Here is a 26,394-nt window from a genome sequence, read left to right as displayed (position 1 = left end):
GCCCACAGGCACAAGCTTCTCAGTTATCTTGATGACTGATGGAATGACTGTGCCTATCCCGGATGCTTCTGACGGGGTGTGCACTCTGCCCATGCCACCATGCCAGATGAAGGCAACCTTGAGGAAGACGCAGTGGAACCTTATAAGATGGCTTTTCCTTTTCTCTGTCTTCAAGGGTAGAGCCGGAAAAAGATCTTTTGCCAATAGCATGCTGTGCCTCTGCTCAGCCCTTGTTCCAATTACCGTGCTGAGAAGGGAAAAGATGCGCTGGCAGGACTGGGCAAGGCTCCATCGCCCCCACCACTGGCTGTAGACCCTGGGGGGCTGGGTCTGTGTCACCTGCACACCACATCACGCAGCTCTGGGGGCCTGCCCGGGGAGAGGTGCCAGCATTCAGCTTTCTTCACTGGTGCTCATGGCGCCGACTAAGAGAATTGCAAAAAGAAAAGATAGATAGAAAAAAGAAATAGATGGATCCACTGTCACAACTGGAGACTTCCGGAAGCTCTACTTTGTTTCTGACTCAATTCCATTTGGCAGGTACTAACTAACCCCTATGTGTCCTAGGGGGCAAGACGGAAACACCAGTGCCCTAGCAGGATGGAGATCTGAGTCCAGAGCCAGGTTCTACCACTGACCCCTCAATGACTCAGGTCCCTTCCTTGATCTTTTTCTCAGCGCGTCTTCAGAGCCATGAAGCAGGTGGCCATGGGAATTCGATACCATAAAAGTGACTGCTACTAGGTGTTCAACTTTACTTTGCTTCCTGTCTCCTTGCGGTTTAGGGTTGTGGGAAACAAAATCAGTTTAACCAGGGATCTGACCCCAAAAGATACTGGCCTCATCCCCAGGAGAATTTAGCACATGCAGCATAGAGTTGACATGAGGGAGTCAGCCCCGTCCTGCGATTCTGGACCTCTGTGGTGCCAGCAGAAATCTTCAGACTCCACAAGCTCCCCAGGTGATCCGAGGTGTTCTCCTGGAAAGCTAGCCTTGGTCCCCGTCAACCCCATGAGTGCTGACATTTTAACAGAGACTCCCACCACACAAGGCCTCAAAGGCATTTCAGGAGCCATATTATACCACATACTTAAAATTCGAGGACTGGAGGGGCACCTGGGTGACTCAGTCAGTTAAGCATCTGACTCTTGATTTCAGCTCAGGTCATGATGTCTCTGGGTAATGAGATCAAGCCCCACATGGGGCTCCGTACTGGACATAGGGCCTGCTTGGGATTCTTTCTCTCTGGCTCCCTCTGCCCCTCCCTCTCTCTTAAAAAAGAGAGAGAGAGAGATTGGAAAGAGAGGAAACCTTCCCTCATAAACTTCCCTTCCATTATGTGATATATAAGCTCTAGCCACAAAGCTCATAGAGCAATTTTAATGTTTTAATGTTCTTTCCATGCTGCCAATCGCTTTCTACTCTTCATGAGAAATTATATATAATTTATTCTCTCCATGGTTCACCTTTTATCCCTTAAAGTTCTTGGCCCACAGCGATGAGAGATAAATGTTGGGGTAAATTGCCCAATGAATAAATGTAATCATGTATTCATTCTTCCCAACTTCCATAACTGTTAAGACTCAAAAGGAAAGAAAGGATTGGAGTAGGAAGCATGTGCCTCTGAGACTGCCCTGGCCAAGAGCAAAGCATTTTGATTCATGAGGGGTCATTTCCCCAGGGATGAGAACAAGCGCCCATGTCCCTGTCTCTCCAGGAGAGGAACGAATGCCGGGGTCTTGAAGACGCCTTGCTCTATTTTGGCCAAATTCACAAACACACCATGTGAGTTGCTGGTGGAGGTTGATTTGCCAAAATAATTTTCAAAAAAGGAAAACCAGTAGTCAACATAGGCTATCCTCCAGTGAGACTTAGTGACCTAAAAAGTCAAGTAGCTGTGGTCTCAGGATTTTGATGCCTTTGTCCCTTGTGTGTGATTCTGTCCATTGATTGAGGGCTCTAACAGCCTGATAAGCTGAATTTGTAGTGGGGAGAATTCTGGACCAAGAGACCATCTCAACATAAAAAACTAAAAAAAAAAAAGAATCAGTGGAACCAAGGGCTTATTATGATGTCTCATGTGGCACTGGGGAGATTTTCGGTTTGAATTATTTGTTTGGAATCCATGTGAGCATCTGGCTGAGGGCAGATACTAAGGCTTATTCCCTAAATCCATTTGGGACAGTGGGGGCATCAGTCCAAACAGCCATCAATTTCAAAGCCAGATTGGCCTGGTTCCCCTAGGATTTCATGATAGGTCATGTTCCTTTCCTTGAAAGACAGGAACGCAACGGAGGGTCTCATTTGGCAGTATGGACAGGTCAATCCATTAAAGTCAAAGCCCTCGAGGAGTCGTTAAGGGAATAACTTAATAGAAACAGCCACTTAACCTGAGTGTCTATGGAACTGTTTAGATGATGGTTCACAAGATTCTCTGCCAGCCTGAATTAAATTACACCCAAACTGGTATCAGCATCAAATACATATGCCCACTCCAGCCCTGGAGAGCTTGACTAAGGTTGAGGTAGGACTCAAGAAATATACATTTCAGGGATCCCTGGGTGGCTCAGCAGTTTAATGCCACCTTCAGCCCAGGGCATGGTCCTGGAGACCTGGGATTGAGTCCTACGTCAGGCTCCCTGCATGGAGCCTGCTTCTCCCTCTGCCTGTGTCTCTGCCTCACTTTCTGTGTCTCGAATGAATGAATGGATGAATGAATGAATGAATAAATAAACCTTTAAAAAAAAGAAAGAAATATACATTTCAGGCTCCCCACCTGACTCTAAGGCCCAGCTAGGTTTGAGAACTCCTGGTGTCCATAATTAACACTGGGAGAGCCCAAGTAGGAAACAGCCCAGAGGAAGCATTACCATTCTCTTCTCTTTGGGACTTTGAGAAATACTTCAGTAGTCAAATTTTGTAGAAATACCCATGTGCTTCACACACACATACACACACACACAGACGCACGCACGCACCAGTGATAGAAAGAAAAACTCTAGATTTGATTCACCCAGTTGCTGGCCAAATTCTTTCCATCCACTGAACTTCCTTGGAGCTCTTTGAAGTCAGCAATTACTTTGTTCTCAGAGGAGTCATTCTGTGGTGAGGAAAATGTTGAAAGTTTGGCAATGTATTAGGACTTTCCAAATCTGGGTTCTTTCAAAATATTTATCTGTATGTTGTTTATCCTTTTTCGGTATTTAGACTTCATTCTTTCTAATAACCAGAGGACAAGCTATTGATATTAGTCACCTGGAACGCATAATAAAGGCAGTACATTTGCCAGTGGTGATAAAAAGGCAGCTACCCATCACTGATGTCCTTATTAATCCATCCTGTGGATTAATCCACCTTCTCTTTGAGAAGTATAGATTTAGTAACTGCATGGAGCCCTTCTCCCAGTGCCTGAAACAGCAGCCTTCCTCAGGAAAGATGAGCTACGATTTTCATTATTCCTCTTGCATGAACTCATTAACCCACCCCCTCCGCCTAATCGGCTACCAGCGATGTTCCAAGTGAATATTTTGCACACATCCTATTCCCGTCTTCTAGCATTACTCTTCCCCGACTTCCTGTTTTGTCCCACATATGTTTGTCCCCAACGCTAACAGGGTGGGAAATCTTTGGGTACATCTCCATTGATAATTGAAACATGTGGCTTTGTTTTTTTATATTCTCTTAGATTCACCATTTGCAGGAAACCACGGATCCTAATGTCGATTTCCTGTATTGCTGCAGCATCTCACAACGCAGGGATTTCACTTTTTAATGATCCCTTCTCCCTTTGCGTAAGCCCGTCCATACAGCCACGCTCACTGTTGTGTCTGAACGTACACTGACTCATAACTCCAGGCCCGGCTGCTCCCACCCAGCCCTACTCTCCAGCTCCACTCTGTGGTGCTCTCAGCCTGACCGACCAGCTCCAAAGGGTATTTGATTAGTGGGACCCACTACCCAGCCCTGGTCCCAGTGAATTTTCTCCATGCTTTTTGCTATATAACGAATTAAGTGTTGATATTTATAGCAGCTTTCTTGACAACCCTGATGATAGGATGACTTTGGTGTATCCCAAACCATTTATGTTCCCTCAGTGAATGCTTCCACTGGATTCCCTCATCACAGCACATTATCAATCAGGCTCTGCCTACCACAGGGCCATCCACCAACCCAGAGCATGTGTGTGTGTCTGTGCCTTTGGAAGAGGTAGACAAATTACAGAAAAAGGGACAGTTATAATCTGTTTTGATTTTACCATCCGCCTACCTCGCCAAGACACACACACACACACACACACACACACACACACACACACAGCTTCTGTTTTTCCAAGAGCTTTTGAAATTTTGCTTGGTTTATACCCCCGAGGCCAGTGGACAGGAAATGAGAATCGGATAGGAAAGGAGCTGAAAACATCTTCTGCAGTTTTTTTGTTGTTGTTGTGTGGGGTATGGTAATTTTCCACTTAAAATGTTTTTAAAATAGATTTACCAGGAAATATCGCTTTATATAGAAGGATGGCCATTCTTTAATATTTGTATGTGGTTATGATCACTACCAGTTGAAATCATCATATTAATAGCTCTCTTGAATAATGGCTTTCATTTGACCACCTGAAAAGTGCAGCAAATATTGAGGTGCATTTCTCTGCATTTTAATTCCGGGGATGATATTCTAAGAAAGGTGCTAGCCTGTTAAAGGAACCTGTCCCATAGAATTACAGTGCTGGAGTGGAAGACTTTTTTTGGAAAAAAAAAATCGTTTTGGAAAAACGATTCCATTTTTCACTCTTTTAAATTCACTTGCTATAAAGGAGCAGTTCTGAATGATTGCACCTAAACACAGAAAATAACCCTTCTGATTCTATTTAAGATATGAAGGGGGCTTTTTTGAAGATTTTTCTAATTCCCTCTCCTTTATCACTTATGCATTTGTTTCCCAGACTACATTAAAGTGGAAAAAATAAAATAAAACAACATAGCAAGTCTTTTCCAAAAGACCTGCTACTTCAGTTTGAGGATTATTTCCTACTTACAATTTTGGTGTTCCAGTGTCCTTCCTTTTTTGAAGTTAGGATTAGGGTAGATGGAAGATTTTTGTCTCTTGTCCTCATTTGACAAAAATTTAATGCTTCCAGACTGGTCCCCAGACTGAATTTTGTAATTTAACTTTTTAGAGAAATTTCAAGGCTCCTGAAATCAGCACTCTGCCTTTAGAATTCCATGACAGGCCACTGCTAAATGCCCCATAGTGCTTGCAATAAGCCAGACCACGTAGGGATGCCTGCTGGAGACTTTGCAGCTCTAACGTAAGAAATAGATTAGGTGACTGCTGCTGGTGTCCCAGAGGTCATAATTCTTCTTCAGATATTTCAAAAGGATAAGGTAATTAAGCTAATAATCCCTGTTGTTATAAATACTAGATGTGGCATTGTTCATTTATTGCCTTCTAACATCCATGATATCGATTTACACAAGAATAACTTGGGGGAAGTTCTGGTATTGAAGACTCTAGAAAGGAACTAGGATCAAAGACTCCTAGATTAAAGGGTTGATTTAGGATAAATGTTAAAAGGCATAATGTGAACAACACACTTATTACAAACAAGAAATCCCAGTCTTACCTACTGTTCTATCTGACAGAGATTTCACTTCCTGTAAAAACAAAACAAAAATGGAAACATAATTGAGCGAAGTAAATTGTTACTTGTGCAATTAACATAAAAGTGCTTGCGTTTAGATACCTTTAATTTACATTTAAAATGCAGTTTAATAGTTAATGCAGAAAGGGCCACACAGGAAGAAAAGTTTGACTTCTGAATATGTCCCTATCTGCATCGTGTGTACAGTAAATGTGCATATACATTTTACGATCCTAAAAAAGTTCTTATCTGTCTGTTGTATTTCAAGGTCATAATATTTAGAGTCTATATCTGGCCCCTTTTGAGAAATTCAGAGAGTGCAATTTAAACTGCTGGATGGTCCCTGCTAACAAACCAGACATCCAAATTAGCATAGCCTCATAGGCTCGAAGTTGGAGATTAATTGGTATGTGGTCAAAGAAGAATTTTAATAAAACATAAGAATGCAACCTGTACCAACTGTGCAGTGTTTCTGCAGATGACTATTTCTGGGTGCCTTCTCATGCATGACAATTGCGATCGCAAAGGGCTGGTGGAAAACTTAAAAAAGCAAAAAATTATGCAAAATAGTGGAGTTTCAAATCTGTCTACCAACTTGACCTAGAAGACTCATTTCATAGAACGTTTGCCTCAACTAAGTCTTAAATTTCCCACTTACATCTTACTCCTGGCAATAAGCCAGGCAAACTACGACTTTCCAGAAGCTATGGGTGGGTATTTGTGTTCAGCGTCTGGTGCTCAGAAAGCATCTGTCCTCATGCTGTTGCGATTGCCCAGCTCACCCTGCAAGTAGCTATGCTCTGTTCTTTTCTACGTTCAACTTTTATTTTTGGTTAATTAATATGAGAGGTGTTATCCGTAACAGGGTCACAGACTGCAGGCCAAATGCGGCCCATCGCCTGATTTTGAAAATACGGTTATTTTGGAGCACATTCGTGCTCATTTATTTATGTGCTGTTTATGGATGCTACAACATTTGAGTTGTTGCTGCAGATATTGTATGGGCCACAGAGCTTAAAAGGTTTACTTTCTGGCCCTTTGTAGAAAATGTATGCTGACTCTGGTCTACAAAGAAGAAAACATATTGTAGAAGGGGATTATCCTTTCACGTGGGTTTGGGTGCTAATTCCTTATCATAGAAACATTTCAAAAGGATTTTTTAATTTAATCATTGCCTTTCAACTCAGGGGAAAAATACATATATTCAGTGCAAAAACAGATACCTGCTCAGGTTTCTTACCGCTTTGCTTTTTATTACTTGGTCTGCATGTAGATTCACAATCTATGCTGGGAGGGAGGGGGAGATATTTGGGGCAAGTGTGATCAAGGCTGAGACAGGCGGGCCTTTGGCAAAATTTGCAGAAGGTGAACTCACCTTTGGTGACTTTCCACCATCCCTTTTCTCCTGGCCTGCCCTATGCCATTCCTCTTTTTCCTTGGCATGCTCTGGGTTGTACCTAGAGTCCTCCTTTACTTGAGTTAGCTCTCAATTAATCCCCACTAGACTCTTACCTGATAGGGACCTTGATATTACTGTTCGCATTGGCATTTATATATTAAAGATGAATTTCTGAAGCCGAGGGACAATAGCAAACAACAGAGCTTGCCAGCCAGGTGGCTGAGTGTATGAGTTACTGCTATGCCACAGTTTTGATCTCCATCGGGCAGCTCCTGGGCTGTTCGCTTTCTAATGGCCAATGGCTAGTCCAGAGGCAACCAACTTCCCTTGAGGTGACACACCAATATTATATTTTTCTATTATATGAAAACAACAAGATTGGGAAGCACTCACCTCTCAGAATAAATCAATTACCCAAAAGGCGGGACAAATCTTAGAGAATCAGAGTTGATGGTGACTACTTTGTATTTCCTGGAAAGTTAGAAGACTCTGCTTGTAACTCAGTCAATAATCAATCTATAGATAAAAGTAGATGAAAGAGTCTAACTGTGGTCACTTATAATTCTCAATCAAGAATAAAATCAGGTCTTACTAATTAATTGGAGTCATACACTGGTTATAAAAAAGTAGTGTCCTCTGTCCTCTTCTCCCAATGCCTGGTCCATAGAGGGAGCTCAATATTCTACAGTCATGCTACCCCTAATGCAATAGGTGGACCTTCAGCATTGCCATCACCTGAGAGCTCGTTAGAAATGCAGAATCTGGGCAGCCCAGGTGGCTCAGTGGTTTGGCACTGCCTTCAGCCCAGGGCATGATCCCGGAGATCGAGATCGAGTCCCATGTCGGGCTCCCTGCATGGAGCCTGCTTCTCCCTCTGCCTGTGTCTCTGCCTCTCTCTCTCTCTCTCTCTCTGTCTGTGTGTGTGTGTGTGTGTGTGTGTGTATCTCATGAATAAACAAATAAAATCTTTAAAAAAATAAATGCAGAATCTCGGGGGCACCTGGGTGGCTCACCTATTAAGTATTGGACTCTTGGTTTCAGCTCAGGTCGAGATCTCAGGGTCATGATGAGATCAAGCCCTTCCCAGTGTGGAGCCTGCTTGGGGTTCTCTCTCTCTCTCTCTCTCCCTTGGCCTCTCCTGCCCCACTCACGTGTTCTCTCTCTCTCTCTCTCTCTCTTAAAAAAAATACAGAATCTCAGGTCCACCCCAATCTCCTCATTCAGAAATTGCTTTTTAACAAAATCACCAAAATTCAGTCTGAGAAGCAATGAGTAAGAGACCAAGTGAGCCTAGAAATCTGGCTGTTCACCTTAATTTGGAATGTGAAGCGAAAAATAAATATTTTAGGAAAGTTGAAAAAAAATCAAGCAAGTTAATTTAATGTGGAGGAAACAAATGTATTTTTCCTTTAAATGAAAATCCATGAGGGGAGAGCACCATTTTGTAAACTTAGTACTGGGACAGGCTTCACAAACATGGCTAAGTCTGGCCTGTAGAGAGTTAAGCAGAAATCTTGACTCGGTTCCTAACAGGTACCATATCCTTTAAAATCCTGTGAAAGGGGTGAACCCTTGACTGGTCGAGCTTACTCAAGGCTCTATTTTTCCTGGCAGGGATTTCTATCAGCTTCATGCTTGTGTGGAGGGCTTGGGCTCATAGCAGGAAGACTCAGCAGGACACAGAAATGATTTAATGGACTGTGCAAATCTCCAAACTAGAGCCCCTTCCCAGAATAGAGGCAAGCACCTGGGATCCATGGAGTGCATTGTCATGGGGCCAGAAGGAAGGATGATCCTCTCCATGGTTTCCTGAATTTTGAGATGCTTTCTGTCGGCCACTCTGGCTTCTAAAAGAAAGAATTTCAAAATGTGTTGCCCAGCCAAAATGGAACATGGAATTGCCTAATATCTGGGAGAAAAGAATCACATTTGCAAGTCAATAGAGTATGAGGTATAACTGACGTGCTTGGCTTTGATCCTTTACCATCTTTAGAAACGTACTCTTGCAGCCAAGGGCCAGAGATGGACACCATGGCGGGGTGTACCATGTTCTGCTAAGGTAGAAAGAAGAAGAAAAGTAGAGAGAAAATGCTCTAGAATCCATATTCTAGAAGGATAAGCCAGCACAAAGTTCTGAAGTCTTTAGCCACTTGGCAAGGGGCTGGAGGCACTTCATCGCCTGTTCTTACCCTCCCTGGCCAACATCCTTGGCGTCTGTGCACGCCATGCTCTTTCCTGATACAGGTCATCGCCTCTCTGAGGCTTTCTCTCTCCCCAGCACAGTGAGCTCAAGGTCATCTTTCAGACTCAGGGCCCAAATATTTCCTTACAGACATCTTCCCCATTTTTGCCCAGAAAGGCAGATTCAGTCATTTGTTGGGTTCTTCTAGCGTACATTACATAATTCTTTTTTAGCGCTCACTGCATTGTCTTTTAATTTCTTATTTATAGCCCATACACAGCACTGTGGTGCCCCAAAGGAGACAGCATGTCTTTCCTGCCCATGTCATATGCCTAATTCTTGGCAATCAAGGATGGTGTATAGTAGACATCAATATTTACAAATTAGAACAAAATGATCACTTTAGATGTGAATACTCTTTAAATAATTTCTCATCTCTTTTCTACTTTTTTTTTTTTTTTTTAGTAGTAAAATGAGGGTGGTACATCTACTATGGAATTTTTGAAAAACTCATCTGGAAATATGTGAAATGTATTAGCAGCCCAAAGTCCATCTCAATCTTTCAGCTTCCATAAGTGTTTTGCTGACAACTTTGATCCCTGAGGCTATCTCCTTTATCCACAGGCAGTTGATATGAGACAGAGACACCGAGGTGTGCTGCCTTTTATTGTTCTTAATTGTTTCATACCTATAAATCTTATCTCCCCAGACAGATTGTAGTGCAACTCAATTCAAGCAAATTCAAATCAGGAAATGGTGATTAAGAGACCTGTGTGTGTGTGTGTGTGTGTGTGTGTGTGTGTGAATGTGTGCTACTTGAGTGCTGGCCCCAGTTCTTGTTTTGACTTTATTTAATTTATTCAACAAATATTTGTTGAGCATTTAATTATGCGTATCATCACTTTTCTGGGTGAGATTACATTTTTTATAGGTTTCTATGTTTTTAAGAAAATTATCAGTATTGTACAAGATCAAGTGTAAATTGACCAGTCTACAGTGAGTGATTCTGAAAGTTACATCTCAGTGGTCCCAAGCTCAGTGTAGATTTATGTACAGCAAATTCACATGAAATCCAGATAACCCTGGCATCAGGAGATGAAACATGGCAAAAGGGAATTCTGAACACCAGTCTAAGTCAGGAGTCATCTATTCCCTAGGTTCTAAGACCGACCCCTGCCCTGGGTGGGGCAAGGGAATACTGTAGCCTCTATCCTAGAGAACATCTAGAAAATATTGAGGAAGGTAATTCAGCCCAAAACTTGGGAATTTTGGTTTAACCTTCATAGATCTTATGAATCTCTGATGAAAATGCTGGCAATAAAACAGCTCATACCTAGAACCCTAGAACCTTTACCTGTCAGGCTGCAAAGGGGACTGGAGGGAGCTGTAGGAGACTGGTTGTTATGCCTGGACCAGTGAATATCAGATCTGGGGAACAGAACCCGATTCTAAGTTCCGCTAGATGGTGGCCCCGAGACTGCTGACCTTCCATCTGCTATGACCTTCAAGTGAGCCCTCCTGGTAGGGGACTTGGAGGACCCAATGTCAGCTGAGTCAGGAAGAGAAAAAGAGGACCAGCTGGGACTATAGTAACAGGGAAAACCAGAAGGCCCCAGAACCGGGCCTAGCCAGTTACTATAAATAGCTCCTGTGTCACTAATTGCACCGAATTAAAATTGTCTTTTTCCTTGTCTGTCTCCCCCACGAGGCACTACGCCATAAGGGCAGAGCCGAGGTCTTATCTTGCTTATCATGTCATTCTTAGCACAAAACACAGCGCCTACCACAGAGTGGGCATTCAAGATATATTGCCCAATAAATCCTTATTCTGGGTAGAAAGAGTGAATCCCATGTGAGGCATGGGACAAATAAAGTCAGTCAAGTAAGGAAAAGTCAAAGTGTTGGAGGTGGCGACATACTGTGGGCTAGGTGAGCAAGAGGTCAAGTCTAGAAGACAGGCCGAGACAGCCCCAAACCGCACTTCCGTGTCTGGACTTGGGAGTCAGTCAATCCTGGGTTTGAATGCTGCCTCCACTTCTCTTGGTTTCTACTTGTAAGCTGAGGCAAGTTGTTAAATTGCTCTGAACCTCGGTTTCTACTCTATGAAGTAGCAGTTTACACTACTGACCTCATGTGCGGATTTAATAAGGTAGTATATAAAAAAGGTCAGCTCAGTGCTAGATCCTGTACTCAACAAGTGGTTGCTGTTAAGGCAGGCAGGAAGCAGCAAATCTTGCCATTCCAATAGCTAATAAGCATCATTCAGAGCTGGCGAGATTGGAGCCCAGAGATAAAGAATCTAGTCTCCAAGGCTAAAAAGTCAGTGACGAGGGACACAAATGGAGGAAAAAAAAAAAAAAAAAAAAACAAACCCAGGCCAAAGATTGAAGTGTCCCAGGCAAGGGAGCTTATATATCAGGCATGGAGAGATAAGGGGAAGGAGTCTAGCTTGAACCTGTTCCAAAAACTTTCTAAGGCCAAGGATCCTTCTGTGCCTCAGAGCAGGGCTGCTCACAGCAAGTAGGCAGGTATGAGCTCATCGGAGAAGCTAATAAGTACACTTGGCAAGAGCAGAGATGAGAAAGCGTGTGAAGTCAGACAGTTCATGACAGCCAGGCACGGAAGGTGCTCAATAAGTCGTTGTTGATCATTTACTTTCATCATTGGCACAGTTGTTCCAAAGTGGGAAAACGTAGAAGCCCTCATTGGATCATGCAACTCAAATGAGGGACAGCCGAGCATCTTCTCTGCAAAAAAATCTGGAGAAAATGACATTTTCTAAACTACCCCATTTGTGGAATCACTGCTGTATTTTATGGGATGCGTGGCCATTTGTCATTAATGTACATCCAGCAGTGTAGGAAGCACCACCTTTGCCAGCATGGAAATGATACTTCTTGGTTGAAATGGGAGTGGGCCCAACTGAGGGCTGGTCGAATGGATCTGGCGCTTTTACCTCTCTGGAGATCTTCTCCCGCCAGCCACCCCCTCTTACTAAGGCTGTGCCACGATTCTGCTCACAAAGACAGTGGTGATTCTGAAATTCTCCAGCTTCTTCAGACCCTTGCTCTCGCATGATGCATTTGGGGGTTGGTTTGGGCTGTTTTTTCCTGAGTAACGAATCTGTTTCTGGGCATGAGAGCAACAGGCATCACACAGAATGCAAAGTTTCCTTGTAAAAATGTCAGTTGCAATAAAAGGAATCTGGAGCCAGCCTGGCAGCCTGGGAGCTGTTACAGGATGAAGTCAGAACCTCAGCTTGTGTCTACATGACACCAAACATCCAGTTAAAAAGTGAAAAACTCAAGCAGCCATCCAGATGTTTTGTCTGCTTGATGCCAAGCATCCTGATGTTTTCAACTATCCAGATGTTTGGCACCGGGCAGACCAACATCCCCAATCTGGAAACATCTAGGTGTTTGTTTGTATCTTGTAGAAGCAGCCTTGGACCACTGGGCAGTGGAGACCAGGAACGTGGACATCATTTTTCCTGACTGTTGGTAGGGACTGGGAGTCTCCTAAGACCTGCGTGACAGTAAGGTGTTTTGGTTTGAAAAAGTGGAAAGAGCTCGGAATGAAACACCTAGGTTAGTAGAGCTTTTCTAGAGGAACTGATGCAAAGAAAAGAACACAACAGAGCCCACTGCAGCTCAACTGACTTCGCAGTCCTTCTCCCAGCCAGCGAGCCTTTTCGATGTGCATCCCTCAAATCCCTGGGAAGGGGCAGCGGGGAGCTCAGCTCGGAAGCAAGTAAAAGTTTGAGCCTACCCTTGTATTGATAGCAGGCATTACTTATTAAACTGGACCCTCTGCCTCCCGAGAGTGAAGCTGACCCTCTAGACAGACTTCAGAATTTTTTTCATGCTCTCATGACCAGCCTGGTCACGCTGAAGTTATTTAAGCTTCGAGTTGACCTCTTTCTGGATGTGTCCCCTTCAGGTGAACGTAATCCAGGACTGAGCTGGCCTCTGTGGAGACAGAGAGAGTAAACTGGGCTCTGCCAGCATGTACTGCTGTCTGTTTTCTAGGCAGGCCCTCTGCTTCATGCAGCTCCTCTTGATTCTGGCTCATGATCTAGGCCTGCCTCTCTCCTCCCAATCATCCTGAGAAATGGAAGGAAGGAAGGAAGGAAGGAAGGAAGGAAGGAAGGAAGGAAGGAAGGAAAAAGAAGTCAGGAAGGAGGAAAGGAGAAAGGCAGAAAGAGGGCACAAGAAAGAGAGAAAGAGAACCCGAAGCTCCTGAGGACAGCATGTGCAGGCGAGTTTAAAAACAACAACATAAGAGGAACAATAGGAGCAACCCAATAAAAGGATGAAACACGGTCATGGGACTGCACAGGGAATCCGAACATCTGTCCTTTTTCTTATTTATAACCATGTCAGGAAAACAGGAAAAACAGTGTACAAAACCTCAAGTGGAATTTTCTTTTCAGTCCCCATTTCGCTGGTGGGTTCCACTAGGAAGAAAGTGACCGGTCCGATTGTCTTCTATACGCTCGACATATACAATTCGTCATTGTCTCGTGCATCCTATGATTGTGAGTTCGTGGCTCTTACTCATTGTCAGGCGGGGGAATTCCTCTCCTGCCCACATCTGGACTTGTGCCGTGACAGCAAAGCCACGGAGGCAGACACCGGCCTGACCCTTTATCATTTTTGCATTCGCTGCCTCCTCGTCTCTTGCAGGGTTGGCTCCTTGGCTAGCGCTTTATTGTTGTGGTGGTGTTACCGGTGGATTGAATCATTTTTTAAATTGTATTGTGACAGTGGTGACGGCAATGATGGTGCTCAACCAAATTGGAGCATCGATGCCATCGCTGTGAAATCAATCAGGAGATTAGCAATCGCTAATATACACATAATTTGGGCTCCTTAAAGGAGGCAGACATCTGTTTTCCTTGGCAGCAGTCTGTTTCCAGGCCCTTATTTGATACCATGTGCGTGCCTAACTCCTGTTCACAACAATAGCTTTTATCCTTGGGGGTTGGGAGTATAGTTAATTGATGCCTTTATCTTTTCATGAGAGATGCCAGCTCACATCAAAAAAAAAAAAAAAAAAGGAGGGAAAAAACACACACATACAACAAAACACACTACAAAGGCTTGGCGTTTTATCTGGTGGAACTAGAGAACCTCAAAGCCGGACCAAGTATTAGAGAAAAGTAGAGATTGCTTTCATCCACATGGCTGAAAACAATTTTGCCTGTATCCACTAATTTTTCCGGCCATCATTGTGAATTCATTGAGTGTTCAGGTCCGAATATTAAGATCTGACTTTTTGCCTTTGACAAATACGTGTGTCAATCAAAATAGAGGAGGGGCAGGGCCAGGTGTGTGTTTCCTGGATGAGCACCAGTGATGCCAGACAGCAGGGGAGGAGCACTCCTCGCTGCTCTGGGAGCCTGATGGGAGGCCAGTGGCCTTCTCCAGACACAAGTGAAGTGTGCATTTTTATAGAATAAAGAATCAGGTTGGTTTATTGCACTCCACCAACTGGGAAAAGAATACTGTCATGTCCTGTATCCTAGAGACACATCAAATTCTTTAGTCGATGGAAGGTTCCCCTGTGCACAGAAGACTGACTAGGTTTCCCTTTACAAGAGAAATTGGTGCGTTAAAACTATGATTATTCATCCCCTCAAAAAGCATTTATTGAGTAGGAAAGAGGCAAGCTGTTAACAAGAGAAACTCCAGACTAAAAACTGGATCATCAGGGTTCTGGTTCGGTTCAGCTGGAAAGTTAAGATAAACGCATGAAATATTTTTTTTTAAGATTTTATTTATTTATTCATGAGAGACACAGAGAGAGAGGCAGAGACACAGGCAGAGGGAGAAGCAAGCTCCATGCAGGAGCCTGATGTGGGACTCGATCCCGGGACTCCAGGATCACGCCCTGGGCCGAAGGCAGACACTCAACCACTGAGCCACCCAGGGATCCCAAACGCATGAAGTATTTAAATGAACATAAAAGACAACACACAATTAAGTGCTTCGGTGGGCATTTGGTCAGATGAAATCTGTCTAAAGGAAAATAACGCTATATACTTCCAGGATGTAATAGTAAGAAAGACTTCTTGAAATGTGTCATCTTAATTATTTTCATTATATTCATTGTAATTATTGATACTGAGTCTCAAATCCAGGTGTTTTCCTTAGGCAAACACAAAGACAAGTATCAAGAAGGAGGCTTTAGTTAGCCACTTCAAGAGTAGCTTAAATTACCGGTTCTCCTCCCAAATCCAACTACTTAGAGGTGTATTTTAATAGTTCTATTTTCCATTAATTATTACAAGTCTACAAAAGAAATATAGTAATAATAAGCACTGATATATGCATCCAGCTTCATCAAATCTTAGTATTTTGCCCTATTTCTTTCACATCTTTTGTTTGTTTTAGAAAGAGACAGAGAGAGCGTGAGTGGGGGGTAGGGGGGTGAGCAGAGGGAGAAAGAGAGACTCTTACTTAAACTAACTCAACACTCAGCATGAAGCCCAACACGGGGCTTGATCTCATGGCCCTGATACCAAACCTAAGCTAAAGTCAAGAGTCAGACACTTAGCCGATTGAGCCACCCAGTCGCCCTTAAGGAAAAAAACATATTCTTTTTTTAAAAAAAGACTTATTTAGTCATAAGAGGCACAGAGAGAGAGGGAGAGGCAGAGACACAGGCAGAGGGAGAAGCAGGCTCCATGCAGGGAGCCCGACATGGGACTCGATCCCGGGTCTCCAGGATCACGCCCTGGGCCGAAGGCAGGCGCCAAACCGCTGAGCCACCCGGGCTGCCCCATATTCTTTATTCAGTCAAAGCCCCTTACATATCCTTCTCCCAATTCTACTCCCCTCCCTTCATCCCTCCTGGAGTTATTCTGAATTTTGTGTTGCCCGTCCACGTTGTCGCACTTTAACATTTTATGCTCATATCCATAACTATATACTCCCGGTTTTCAACTTTATTTAAAAGCTATTATGATTATCCAATTTGCTTTTTCACTGAGTTTTGTGTTTTCGATATTTACCTGTGTTGATAGTTGTATACGTAGCTCACTCATCTTAATGGCCATATATGGATGCACCACAATTTCTTTATCCCTCCTATATTCATACACTTGGGTTGCTTCAAATTTTGCTATGACAAGCAGAGCTCTCATGAATCGCTAAAACAAGCCTCTTTATCAATGTGCTCGAGTTTCTCCAGGGGCAGAACTGCTGGCTCGTGTAAGTAATATGTGCATCTTTTACTTTCCTAGCTGTCTTCTAATCATCCTCCAAAGAGTGTTGTGACATTTACACCCACCAGAAGTGTACGAGAATTTCTGTTTATCCACCTCTCCTACAATGCTTGCTATTGCAAGTGCACATTTGAAAAAGGTATTATCACTGTTTATAGACCCCAAATGTCTGAAATATTGCTAAGAACAGATGCCCACTTGCTATATTATTGAAAATAACCTATTGTGAATTTCCACCAAAGCTCTAAAAAGAATCTGCAGTGCCTTCAAGCCTTCCTACTTGAAGGGGAAATGTAACTCAACTGCCAAAGACTGTCTTTTCCTGAGCTTCTCCAGGGTGTTCGTCCAAGTCGTGCTCAAGTTTTAGAACCAGAAAGCATTTTAGAAATCCGTTTTTCCAGCAACATCATTTCAACATAAAGAGTTATGCCCAAAGTCACACAACTGTGATAACCATCATAGTGTTGTGATTTATTTAGAACCCACGATGCTCCAGATGCTTTACAAATATTCTTAATCCTCATGACAATAGCCAGAAATCATCACAAAGAGTTTATTCTCAAAAAAAAAAAAAAAGAGTTTATTCTCCAAAACAGTTATTATCACATGGCTGCTGAGAGCAAGACACTATGCTATTTAATCCAAGTGGAACGAAATCGTACCAGACACAGTCCCTACTTTCCAAGGCATATAATCTGAAGGGAAGGTGACACCAGAGTATATAAACTAGGATGTGATGACTCATTCCAAGGCAGGCTACTGGTAAAGGGTCTTTCACTAGCTGGGATCATTTAGGAAAACTTTGGAAGACAGGTAGAACTTGGGTGGACACCATGTAATGGCCAAGAGGTGGGCAGTGAGTGGAATCCAATAGTCTGTAACCATATCCTGCCACCAAAGCGGGTGCCGTCTAGAAGTCATCGGGGAGGACAAATCAGACAGGAGGGGGTTGAGGGGAAGGGCAGTCTGATGAACAGGCCAGAAGAGCTGGAGGGTCAGGCAGCCAATAACTGGGGAAAATCCAACAAAACTACTTCTCAGGCACGAGCAACAAGGCCTCCGTGCTCAGGCCCCTGTAGCCACCTTTCTTACCGCTCTCCCCTCCTTTGCTCATCTGTTGGTCTCTCTTCTGTTTCTAGAGCATGCCAGGCTGGTGCAGCCAGTAGTATTATTCATCAGCAGTTCCCTCTGCTTGGAACAGGTGCCTCATTTTATACAAGGCCGGCTCATTCTCATCGTGCAAGTCCCACCTGAGATGCTTTCCTTTAGCATCTTATCTAAGCCAGCCTCTGCCCTCCTCTTCCTCCATCTCAGCAGCTCATTTTATTTGCTCCATAGTCTTTCTCATTCTCCACAGTTATCTTCTTTCCATAACCTCTTGCCCCAGTGAGAGAGTGGGCACCACGAACACAGGAAATTGTCATTCCTCTTATGTGTTTTGTGATTGGCCTCTGGCATGTAGACAGGCTTCAAAAACATTTCTTGATTGTTCAATAAGTAACCCCAATATTCTAGTTTCCAAAGGGGCAGAGAGACTCTCAGAAACTACAGTCTTTTGGGAAGTTGGACCTCACAGGGATGGAGTGTACCAGCACGGTTACATTCAGGGGACACTGTGTAAGATATATGAAGAAGGAGGTCACCAGGAGGAGCTCAACAATCATGTGGCATAAGTTCAAGTACCAAGACTAAGGTCTATGGTGGGCATTAGAATCAAAGCAGAAACTTAAGAGGGTGAGCAGGCTAGATCAGTACAAAGAGACTTTCCAAAAAAAAAAAAAAAAAAAAAAGAGACTTTCCACCACAGTCAGGTGTCAGGCTAGGGCTCTCTAAATCTACCCTGCCTCGGGTCAGTGGGGAAAGATTGTGCGTGTACCATGACCTCATCCATTGGTAGAGGCAGAGAACTCACTGGTGCTGAAAGCAGAAATATTGGCAAGAGGGAGGGTAAAGACTCCAAGCTGAAGTGACATCAAGAGCAAGGCAGAGAGGTGATGTGTCTCCAGCTTAGAACGGTGCCTGGCACATCATAAAGCCCCCAAAACTCTTGAAGGAATTGCTTCACAACTTCACTCTGGTAACTGTCTCAAGGGCAGAGAGCCTGAAGGTGGGCAAACTACTTGGAAATTTATTCCAAAATCTGGTTTTAGCAATTTGGTTCCTCACAGTAGAACTAGGCGGGGACAGATACGGCGCAAGGAATCATCAGCAAGGCTGATGACTAACTGATTGTGTACCTGGGGAGGGGATGGAGGCAGGGACAGTCCAGGAAAGAGGGAAATGTATCTTACCCTGAGCTTCAGAGTCTGGGTGACTGGGTGACACGGTTAGAGAGCTAGAGAAATCCAAATGAAAAGGAAGAGTGAGTTTAGGGTGGGGCTGGAAGGTTCAAGGACGATACAGGAGGTACCAGAAGGCCTGGATTCAGCGGTGATGTGTAGGACGGGGTTGAAATGAGACTGGGGCTCTGCAGAAACCTGGAATAAACATATATGAGTGCATGTTACTTATTTCGATCGCTTTTCAGAAACAGGCAGGCCGGGAATAGAACGAAATAAAATTGGGAAGATCAGCTGTGTAGTAAAACATAGCAGGACCCACCTTATCCAGCCTCTTTATTTACTCAGTGGGAGAATTTCAGGACTCATCTCAAAAACTAAATGTGCTGGGCTTCTTTGGAACAAAAACCAAGTCTTCCCCGGCCCTCCATACCTCACATCCTTTAATCCAGGCAGCTTACTCTTCTTAGGAGGCAATACTGCTCAGTGGTTACCAATATGGCAATGGCGTGAGACTGCCCAGGTTCAAATCCTGACTTGGCACTCCCAAGGCACGCGACCTTAGGCAGGTTGCTTAACCTCTCCATTTCTCTGTCCTTGAGCTAGAAATAATAATAGTACCTGCGCCCATAAGATTGTTGTGAAGATCAAATGAACTAAGGCAGGTAGCGCATGCGGCTTCGAACCCGGTACAGGGTAAGGATGGCTAAAGTTTTGTACTGAGGACTGGACCACGTGCTCTTAGGCTCTTCGCGTAGCCTGGCTATGTTTTAACCACTGGAAAACTGGAGAATATTTGCAACTCAATGGAAGAAAACATTAAAAATCCCTATCAATGTTCATTCCACCAGAGGAGGCCACGTCCTGAGACTGAAAAGCAAAGATACGCCACTGAGGCACGCTGCCACTCTATGGAGTCCTGCGTCTGGACACGGCGTAGCGACTCCAGAGCACTGCATTCTCACAATTGAAAAAGCCCTGAGAGAATTTCAATGCTATTGTTTTGGAGACTTCCTTTCATCCTGCCTTGAATTTGTCCCAGTTCCAGCTTGAGACAATAAGTCATAAGCCTTTAACAAGGGAGTTCCATTCAATATTGAGAAAAGGGAAAATGAATCCCTGTACGAGAGGCCGGTCCCTGGCTTGGGCCAAGTCTGAACTCTGCAGGTTGGTAAACCCCACCATGGGCTGTTTTCTTGCTTGTGTGTGTTTGCTTAGTTGGCTATTGTATTTTAAACAAGAAGGTTTCTTTACAAGGAGGCTGTCTTTCTGTTTTGTTCATAGTTGTTGGACCATCACTAGCGAGGAGGCCGGGGAATTCATTTGAATTGCCATTCCTCATTATCTTGAGAAAAAAAAAATGAACCCTGACAATAGTAACTTTTACAAGGATAATCTACCAGCAAACATCAGTAGGCCAGACATACTGGCAGGCCCTAGTCAATCTGTAACTGAAAACTAAAAGTGTAGCAGGAAATCCTAATACTGAAACTTGCCGGGTTATATAGCTGATGAAGCAGAAAACAAAAAGTAGGTGATAACTGCTAAGAAGTGCAATCTTGACAGTTGTCATGTCTTTGAGGATTTTCTTAACATGTGGGCAGATCTTCATCTAGTTTTGAATTCACTTTAGCCATCCAAAACAACTCTTGGCTCTGTATTATTTTCCATCTTCTTCCAAGATAACACCTGCTAGCTATAATCAGCAGGGCTATTCCAACAAGCATTTTTTTTTTTTTTTTTTTTTTTTTGCTCAGTTGTCTTTCCTAAAGTAATAGAGAGTTCAGGTTATCATATCTTAGTGTCATGTGGTACTAAATCACACTCCTAGAAGAGATAACAAGATGGCCCAAGGGGGGTGGGCGTGGTGGGTGTGGACTTTGTCCAAGCCAACGTCCCTTTCTCTCAGGGGGGCTAAATGTGTCAAGCTTAAGTGGTAGGAAGAGGTATCAGAGCTGGGTGGGGTGGGGTAAAGGAAATAAGAGAAATGACTCTGCCATTGGCTCAAGAGATATCGAGGCGCATCTGGTCCCATAGTCAGAAACTGCATGCTTTCATCTTGTTTTTTTGCCGGTGGATCCCAAAGTAGTCTTGGATGATCACACCCTCCCCATCTTTCCTCAGCTTTCCCTCCTCTGAAGTAGAGTCCTTTATGCTGTCTGCCAAGAGTGGAAGAGGGGATTTATGAGGAAGGCCAAATCTCCCTGTTCGTCATATCCACACATTTTTTCAGATCTGCTGACTTATTCTGTGCAGCCTCACCTCACCCAAGCTGACTGTTACCCAGGTGCCCACACACTCTGCTGCACTCTCCGAACTAAAGCTACCCAGAAACTTCCCTGTGGCTTTAGGGAGCGATTCCTTCTAAGGCATCTTTGGGAATCTAGAAGGAAAGGCTAAAGAGAGAGGAGAGCCCAGCTGACCATCCTACGAAGACTCATAAGCCAATGGTGGAGACATGACAGGTACCACATACACAATAACTCTTTAAAAAGAAAACGAAGTCATTTATATATACCTGGAATCTGCTCTCACCTACCCGCCCACCGTGTGCAATTCTTAATAAGTGCGGCAATTCTTAAAATGTTGCCGGAATTGGAGACCCCTGTATTTTCACACCTTACTTAACATTCAGTAGCTTCGTAGCTACTGAACTGAGAACATGATGTGTAAGAAGACATAAATCTGGGCCTAGAAACGTGTGCCTATGCAGCCTCTCAGCATTGCCCGCTCCCAGAGAAAGAGAGGCAGGTGCACTTTTTGCGTGAGAGGAAAAAAATCTCTCCGTCACAGGCTGGGGAGGTGATGTGGCCTACCAGGACTCAGACGACTCTTGAGTGCCTGGCACAGGAGGCTCTCAGGCTTCCGATAACCATAAGGCAAAACCAGCACGTGTCCTTGCTACATGGAAACCATCCCATCTGCAGCACCTCTGGTGCCCGGCACGTTGGGACTGTCTTTGGACCAATGCGTGTTTCCTCTGTGCAAGAGTCTAGGTTAGCACCAGAGACAAACCCAAAGGAATCACCGTGTCGGCCTACAGGGCACTCAAGTTGGACTCCTAAGTTTCCAAGAGGCCTTTCGGAGGAGCCAGGGGATCTCATTTACTAACAGGAGAGAAATCTGAGGGTCCTACTGAATATTCGCTGTGTCCATGGAGGTAGGGATAGCTCTCTCCAGTTAGCTGCCTGCATCTGGTCTTCTCTTGAAATGAAGACCTGGGATTAAGAGCACTCAACGTTGTATGAACCATAACGTAAAATGCTGACATCTGCAGTACCTGTAGACACAGGACCAGGTGCACCGCATTCTCCCCCGTGCGCATGGAGTTACAGACATCAAACATGCACAGCTTTTTATGTGTCAGTCACACCTCAGTAAAGTAGTCGAAAGAGTAAAAAATATATAAAATGTATTATACTCTACCGTCGAGGCTGCGTATTTATTCACCCGATTTCGGAAGTGTTTAGGTTTTCTATTAACGCTGTCACAAAGCTGGTTTCCTTTCTTCCCATCCCTCAAGTGTGTTGTGGGGGATTTTCCCCTTAGAAGATACATGTCATATTAGAGCTCAGGTCATTAGTCATTTTACATCTTTCTCTAGACCCTGATGAGGACATTATGCGATTTTGGAATATGCGCTTCGCTTAACCACTTGTCAGCTGATCATTTCCTAGGTGCTTGTTGTCAATGATCACCCAAAGCAAGCTTTGAAGGAAATCATCAAAAGGTTACACCTTGGTTCTTTTCACCTTCAGTACTGTCTCTGAAACCAGTAGGAGAAAAAAAGAAAAAATGTTGTATTCTTTTGATGAGCCAAACTATGCTAGTGTCCACTGACACTCTCTTCTTGCACCATTAGTCCGCTGGGAGCATCCAAATGCATGTGGAGGTTACAGTGACTCAAACAGCCATTTGTTCAGCCTAACTTTGCAGGGGGTCACAGAACAGAGTCCAGTTTTGGCCTTCTGAAAGGTAGCCATCCCCACAGTCACTTGAGTGAGTAGAAAATGCTATGAAATGACATTTCACAATCTCTAAATATTGTCTGGATTCATAGCTCCACTATTCTAGTAGATAGTTTAGAAAAGGCTCCTGGTCATTCATTGTCTGCACAGCAGCACCAGCAGGACCTTCGTGATAAACTGTGTCTCCCCGTGTGTACATCTACGTACGTATACATAAGGATAGAGATAAACACATGTGCCTGGCTTGACCCTGACTTTAAAAAAAAAAAAAAGATTTTATTTATTTATTCATGAGAGACACAGAGAGAGACAGAGATATAGACAGAGGGAGAAGCAGGCTCCCTGTGGGGGAACCCGATATGGGACTCAATCCCAGGACCTCAGAATCATACCTTGAGCTGAAGGTAGACACTCAACCACTGAGCCACCCAGGCGTCCCTTGACCCTGACTTTAAACATAATCTACCCTCCATATGATATGATTACAGGAACACTTGGAAGCCATTTTGCTTAGGGGACCTCCACTGATAGCATAAATTCCACAATTTAGAGACTCGTTCCTTTACTTGAAATTGCTTCTTCCGTTATGGTACAAATAACACTGGGGTGATGCTAATTCATATTTAGGGCCATTCTCCAGTACAAACAAAATTATCTGCTTCTCTACTGAGAATTAGGTTGGATTTCTAGGGAAGCAAAAAGGACAGATGACACTGGCTGCCCCAAGGAACCCAAGATGGGGAAGGAAGGTATCCGAGGAGGGAGGATAGGGTTGCTCCAAGACAGCTTTCACAATTATCCCTAGGGCCAGAAAGGCAGACCTGTTTCCAAACAGAAATGACCTTAACTAGTGAAATCAAAAGAGACCTTTCGCCTAAAAACAAGAGAGAAGGAGAAAAGAAATAGAAACGCAAATAAACAAGAGAGTTACACCTCTCTCAGGGAACCTGTCCCCTCCCACTCCCACAGCCTCTGCCTTTCTCTCACTTATTTGTAAGCCCCCAACAAGATGTGGTTGCCTTTTATGCCTGGAGATGGGCCATCAGACCTCGGCCTAGAGCTCCCTTGTTAGGAAAAGGAACTCTGAACTCTGGATTGTCAAATATTTATAAACAGATGAACGTAGAGTAAATTTTCAAAACAAGCTTGTGTAACACTGAGAGGTGGTCAAGATGGTGAAAGTGAAACCAAACCGAGCAGAGAGGATAACAGGATGAAAGAGAAGCCCCCAGGCACGGGTCCCAGAAGCTTGGCCAAATGCCCCGCCGCCACCACCACCCCAACCAAGAGGCAACTTGTGCGGCCCATGCTTAGATCTGGCTGAAATCGTGTTATCTGAAGGATGAGTCTCACCAGCCAAGTGTATGGGAATGGAAGGGATTTCAGTTTCTCCTTCTGGAACCAAGATCACTTGACACGTACCACCCCCTGGCCTTGGGGACCGCGCTGCAAGGCTCAGGGAGCGACAGAACAGGGGAGGGGGAGCAGACTGAGCTGCGTCCAGGAAAAGCCGGTACCGTGGGCCCATTGTTGTCGCCAGGCCCATTCCCCTGCCAACCTCCTTCGCTGCCCCTCCGTGCTTTCTGTGAGACAAAAGAACCCAGCTGAGACTTCGACAAAGAAGAATGCAGGGAAAGGGGAGAGAATACCTTAAACAAGAATAGCCTGGAAGGAGCCAAAAGTGGAAAAGGAAGTCTAATTCTGTCCTGGTCCCGGGAAAAAAAAAAAAAGTTTTTTTGAGAAATGTAAACAAATCAGGAAATCCTGGCACTTCCTCCAGTTCCGATCTGGGGAAGCGCACCGGTCCTTTCCCTAGCAGCGAGCTGCTGTTTGTGAATGAAATCCAGATTAAATTATTCATTGAGCCCTGCCAGCCCCGCAGTTTCCAGCTTTCCTCTTGCCTATGGCGTAGTTTAAACCTTAAAATAATAATAATAAAAAAACATATGCATGTTATTAACTCTCCATATTCAAATGGAAATTCAATGCTATCATAAATCTCTCTTTTCTAATGTAAATTCCTTTCTCTAGCATGAAGCTGCAGGAAAGCATTGTATCTGAGCAATCTAAACTTGAAAGAGAATTTTTGTTAAACCAGTTATGATAGGAGAAACATGTTTTTCACTGAGTCGAAAGATTAAAGTTGGTTGTAAAAAGGGGTGGGGGACTGAGGGAGAATTATTGGTTGCTCAGCTAATGATTAGATACAGAACTTCAAGGACAAATTAAGAGGCACAAAAGAGTCACGCAGATAAGTGAAAACAGTTCCGATCGTATTAAATAAAAGATGCATTGTTTATCTTAGGTTGTAATCTCCACTTCCATATTCATCTCCATCTAAGCAGCAGCCCCTCCACCCCGCGCCCCATCCCTTCGCCACCCCCAAGTGGATTCTGAACTCTGGGCACAGCACATCTGCCGATGGAGGTCTCCATAGTTTCTCAACTCCCAGAGCTGCCCTCTCTCTCTCTCTCTTCCCCTAATCATTTTGGGTCTGGGGGCCTCTTCTCATGAGGCTTTGGCTGAGAAGAATGTGGGCAGGAGTGGAAGGCGGCTCTTTTGGGGCAAATATGTCATGAACCCTTTGGTTCATTTCAAGGAATTTTCACCAATGCCGCATGTCCTTCCTGTCAAGTTGATTCCACTAGCTGTGATTTGTCACTCCTCTCCCGCCTACCTTACCCCATCTCTCGTTCCCTCACTTGCCCACGGACTCATCCCAGATTCTTCATCTCAAAGTATTCTTTTCAGGGTAGACTTGGTCTGAGGTGCAGGAACAAAAATATATCCATGTATCGCAGAGCAATGGGAAGCAAAGCTAAAGGGCTTCCTCAAGCTGTGGCATCCGTAGAAGTCACTGACAAGAGACCAGGTTCTCTTGGGGGTGTTGAGAAGGCCACAGGCCCAGTACATGCCTCTCCCCCAGGCCATGGCCCCAGCCTCCTCACTGGGGGTGTTTGCATGCAAGCCATCAGAGTGCAGTGGGGTCAGGGCTTCAATCCTCAAGGCAAAAGCTTTCTCCGTTGACTTTTTAGGAACACAGTGCAGGGATACACAGAGAAAATAGATCCCTTTGTATGAATGCAGAATATGAACTCTGTCCAGAAAGATATTCGTGGAAAAAAAAGTGACATTGAAATTGGAAATAAAAATATTAACAGCAGGACAGAACTTCTATCATTCAGGTTTGCTGTTAAGGGTTTGAATACATATGCAGTCAATTTATTACTAATATTTAGAACTGAAATCATAGAACTTAGAATCACCTTAATAAAAATACCAGAGCCAACCTCTCTGGCAGCCAATGCTTATAGCAGAGTCCCCCTCCAATCAATTTCTCCCTGAGCTCTTATTAATGTTCAACATTCGAGATAGACGATTTAATGTTCTTTCTGGATTGTGCAGAGATTTATGGCACCTATAGAAATGTTCATAAAATCCGAGGCTGTGCAAGGCTTTTGGCATCTGTATCATTGTTATCAGGGCCATAAAAATCATCACCCTCTTGACCATGGCCGGTCTTGTCTTTCCAGATAATATAATCCAGAGAAAAATAAAATTGCCACCAAGTACCTGCCTCTAGTAGACCATATTGTCCAGTGCACGTGTGTTGAGAGGATGGCGGTGTCAGATCAGGAAAGGGAGGGAGAGAACAAATCAAATGGTATCTATTTGAGAACTTCAAGGAGAACTTTGT

General features: G+C 44.1%; 1 long non-coding RNA gene across 1 annotated transcript; it reads right to left on the bottom strand.

Moving 5' to 3' along the window:
• Nucleotides 1–26,394, bottom strand: LOC112658639 (uncharacterized). The gene is made up of 6 exons (XR_003135848.3): nucleotides 25,380–26,394; nucleotides 8,788–8,887; nucleotides 7,434–7,556; nucleotides 5,624–5,654; nucleotides 3,014–3,100; nucleotides 1–425 (listed from the first exon to the last, which is right to left on the bottom strand). It is a non-coding gene; the product is annotated as an uncharacterized LOC112658639 (long non-coding RNA).

This window comes from Canis lupus, chromosome 12 (assembly GCF_003254725.2).
Source record: "Canis lupus dingo isolate Sandy chromosome 12, ASM325472v2, whole genome shotgun sequence".
In the NCBI taxonomy this organism is placed as follows: Eukaryota; Metazoa; Chordata; class Mammalia; order Carnivora; family Canidae; genus Canis; species Canis lupus.
Note: the sequence above shows the minus strand (reverse complement) of the source record. Positions and strands in the feature narration are given on the sequence as shown.